Genomic DNA, 4,483 nt, shown 5'->3' on the forward strand with positions numbered 1-4,483 from the left:
ACCAGTTTAGAGTTGCTTTTGAACCATAATAAATGAAACATTGCACTCTTCAAAATATAATTTTTGTTTCTTTTTTCCAAGTTGTTGTCTGTATGGTGTATTTTACAACTTTGTACTTTTGTGTTTTTGTAATGTGAAGCACTTTCAATTGCCTTGTTGCTGAAATGTGCTAAACAAACTTAATTGATTAATTGTACATTTAGTGCTGCAAAGGAATAATTTAGATCAGAGCTGTGTTTTAGAATGGGTCAGTCAAAGTTCAAACCTAAATACAATTGAGAATGTTTGCAAAAATACTTTTCTACCTTTTCAAATGTAAAAAAAGAATTAAATCTATATATACTTCCAATTCCCAACTATTCTCTATGTTGTGTTGGTGTATCACATATAATTCCAGAGAAGTACAAAAAAATTAAGGAGCATGAAAACTTCAGTAAGAAAGTATACAAGGAAAATGTAAAGAATCTTCTAGAAAAGGTTCAGTGATTCTGATACTGTAAACTGTTGCAGCACATTTAGTCACCTTCTGTCATCCATTGACTTTCGGCTAAAAATCGGTCCAATCCTCCTATTCTCAGCTCTGTCTTGAACATCTTCAGCCACATGCCGCTTTCATCCCGAGGGGCCAGCTTGACCCGAATCTCATCCTGGCTTGGCTGTTTATCATCTCGCCTCTCCCACTTTCCATTTAGATTTCAAATCCTCATCCTTTTCATCTCAGTCTCCTTTCTGTGCTCTGCGCTGGTGAAATGGTTGAGGACTGCAGCTGGTTAAGACTAGGCGTGAAATTGTAAATCAATGAAAGTACAATCAACTGTGTGGCCGTGTGTTGATTTAAAAGGTTCAAACGAACCCCATTTCTATTCAGCCCCTCTGAGGCTGGGGAGTAAAAGCTGGAAACACTCGGAAGATAACAATAAATCAATGGGGCCACAGACAGGCCCGTCTTCGGTGCAGATGGGGCAGTGGACATCATTAAACGCTTTGACAATTGGAACCTCAGCGACAGATAATAGAGCAGATGCAAGTCTGCAGACTTCAGACCACTGCTTGGCAGTTAAGAATCAATCAATCAGTCAGGGACAATCCTATTAACCTCAATATCTGCTGCTCTGCAAGAGACAGGCAGGAAGACGAAGAAAGAGAATGCAAAAAAGTTATTAACAAGAAAAGGCTGAAAGAGCATTTCACAATTTTGCTCAATAAATGCAAAAAACAACTTTAGCTCTTTTATGAAGAAAGAGGAACTCAAAAAATGCATGAGTGGCAGCAGTCTAGTCTGCTTGCATAAAATTGCAGTTTCTACAGTTGGAACAACCATTGTGGCTATTTGCAATGTTCTGCTTTTAACCAGAATGCTTCACGTAATAAACGTCCCGTCCATTACACAACAGTGCTACATGCACTGTTATGAAATGGACAGGAATGGATGTTTCCTGTCAATGGAAAACATCAGTCAGATAAACTAAGGTTCATGTGTTATACATTACTCCAATTTAAGAAGATTTAGGGATTCTGATGGATTTAATAAAGCTTCAAAACATGAGTTGCATGTCACTATCATGGAAAGAGTGTATCATGGAAGGAGGGTTCAGGTGTCTTTTTCAATCTCTCCAGCACCATCTACTGACTGAGCAATGAACAAGCAGGGACAGAGCAAACAAGACAACAAGAACAGGCAGACTAGACACTAATGAATCACACTGTCAGAAGCTTGAACTAAATAATAAGAAAAGTTTGTTTGATTTAAACACCACAATATCTGCTATTTATCAAAAATCATTGTGGAGTTTTAGTGTTATCTGTAGCTGTTTTAGATAGTTTAATCATATTTTCATTGGCATTTAACATATTCTGATGTCATGATATCTATAATACCGATCCATGGATGATCCAAATTATAGACACAACCTCTAGTGTAAACCTACATCCCTACAAAGATGCTGTTGAATGTCCTTTGGAAAGCTGCAAGAGAAGCAGCAAGCTTTTTGCATAATCCTAACTATAACGTTGACCATCCAGTCATGTAGTTTATTGCAGTTTGTGGGTTTTCTACCACAGTTTGTTAAGCCAAGTTCACAAATGTTTAAAATGGTTGAGATTCAGAGTCATTTCAAAAAGCTTAATGCTGGCCGGCTTTATTGGTTCCAAAACAGGCTTTGTTTCGAACCATTGACACCAAGAAGTAACCGCATTTTAACTGTCTGACCCAAGTGTCTTCTCAAATGAATATAAACTGGTTATGGAAAACCAAGGAACCACCAAGACATCAAAATGAACTAAGAGGATACAAATGAAGCCTTGATCATGTTCCAAACTTGACTAAAATTTGCAGCCACCCCATGTCAATAATCCGTAATGTCCTACGCAGAAACATTTTGTAGTGACAAAAATATATTTGGAGTCAAGGAGAGGCTGTGGCAATTGTCAAGCAATATCTGTCTATTAGATAAAGTCACAAGACATCAATGTGGTTCTCACTCGTCACATTTTTCCATGCTTTTGATGTAAACAAAAGCATTGAAAAATGCTTTTGTTTATCAAATTTAATAACGTAATAGTAATATTTTACTTCTATTATTAGGGTCTTAAGTCTTTATACAAACCGCTCATATTTTAATATCTAAACAGTGACATACCACTACACATTTGAAACTTCCAGCTAATCTTTCAGTGTTTGTTTTAAAAGGAAGTGGAAGCTGAACCACTCAATTTCTGAGAAGCTACACACCTAGGAAAAATAACATTGTAAAACTATTCTGTACAGGAGTTAAGTCTGCGCAAAAAAAACCAGGAATGTTTTATGCTGGAAGCAGTACAAAAGATCCAGTTAAATCTGCTGCTCTGACCTTGATAAAAGAATAAGGCACGAGCTCACATGGCGTCACTGATAACATGCAGCAATTCTCTTTTGGGGGTCCCAAGAATCCTCTGTCTTGCACAAATGTCTTTCTTCAGTTCCCAGCAATGGGAAATAATTGTAATTCCAGACAGCATTGTTGTAAAATGACCCTTCCTATCCTGTTGCTGTTCTGTGTGTGTGTTTGTGTGTAGCTTAACAACTGTGTGCCTCCAAGTATATGCATGTGTGTGTGTGTGTGTGTGTGTCCTGGCGTGTCAAATTACTTCCAAGTCACTTTAAGACTGTCCTAAAGATAGTCCCCAGAGAGGAGTTTGTTCATCCGGTGTGAAGAGAAGAGTTGTTTAACTACGAGGACTGACTTAATTTTTGAAATATATGCATCAAAAAAGAAGTAAAGATTTTTAACGCTGCAGCATAAGATGCTCACAACATGACAAAATAAAATGTAAAGGTGAATAAATCTAAGGAGGAGCCGTCAATACATTTCAAAATTAAGCATTTTGGCTGGCATACAAAACAGGGGGGAACATGGTGGTTAGGACTACACAATATATTACACATTTATTGTCGTCACAATGTCATTATGTGTAAAATTCATTTTGTTTAGAGTGCAGTAGCTGCTTGTGTTGAACTGTAAATTTGAACCTCTGCCTTCTGGGAGGCATTTTGCGGTGTTTTGTTGCAGAATGAACAGGTACAAGAACTCCTTTGTGCCATACTCCATCAAAATGAACACATTATTGCAAATCACAAGCTAATTCTCTTTTTAAATTATTGTAATAACTGTTTATGATGTTGTTTGATATATAATGTTATCATGAGATTCATATTGTAAACTAAATTTCCATTTTTATGGACGAAGTTTTTACCATATATTATCTTGCCACCATATTTGAAGAACGATAAATTTGCATTTTTCATGCTAATGTAATATTTTGCCAGCAACAGATGCTGACACCAGGCACAAATGACACTGTATGAAATACTAAAGGTCACAAGAGTGTGTGTGAAGCACAGACGATAAAAAGGATAAATAAGAAAATTGGGACATATCACACCAGATATTGTTTCTATATTAACCAATATTTTCTAGTATTCTGCAGCCCTGATGATGATGATGATGATGATGATGATGATGATGATGATGATGATGATGATGGCGTCCTTCTGTGGGATTCTTTTCTTCAGTAAAACAAAAAGGAAAGCTGGTTGAAGATGAGCTAAATACATGGAAATCCTGGAGGAAAGCCTCTTACAGGTTCCAAAAGACTTGAGATTCACATTCCAGTAGGGCGATAACCCAAAACATACAACACAAATTTCAATAAAATCGTTTTGATCAAAGCTAATTTAAGTTAGGATGGCTCAAAGTCCAGAAATAAATCCAAATGAGAATCTCTGGCAGACTGGACACTGGAGTTTACAGACACAGTCCATCAAGTAACTGAACTTTAATTCACAAAGAAACGGGCAGAAAATGATCTAGATGTGCAAACCGGTCAGGACAAACACTAAGACCTAGTCAGTGTTTATACATTGGACCCATCTGAATGGGAAATGGGCTGCATGTTACATGGTGGTGCTGTATTAATTGCATTGGACATTAATCGTCTTCCTAAC

The sequence above is a fragment of the Poecilia latipinna genome, unplaced genomic scaffold (genome assembly GCF_001443285.1).
Source record: "Poecilia latipinna isolate Pla-1442-1.1 unplaced genomic scaffold, P_latipinna-1.0 Scaffold761, whole genome shotgun sequence".
In the NCBI taxonomy this organism is placed as follows: domain Eukaryota; kingdom Metazoa; phylum Chordata; class Actinopteri; order Cyprinodontiformes; family Poeciliidae; genus Poecilia; species Poecilia latipinna.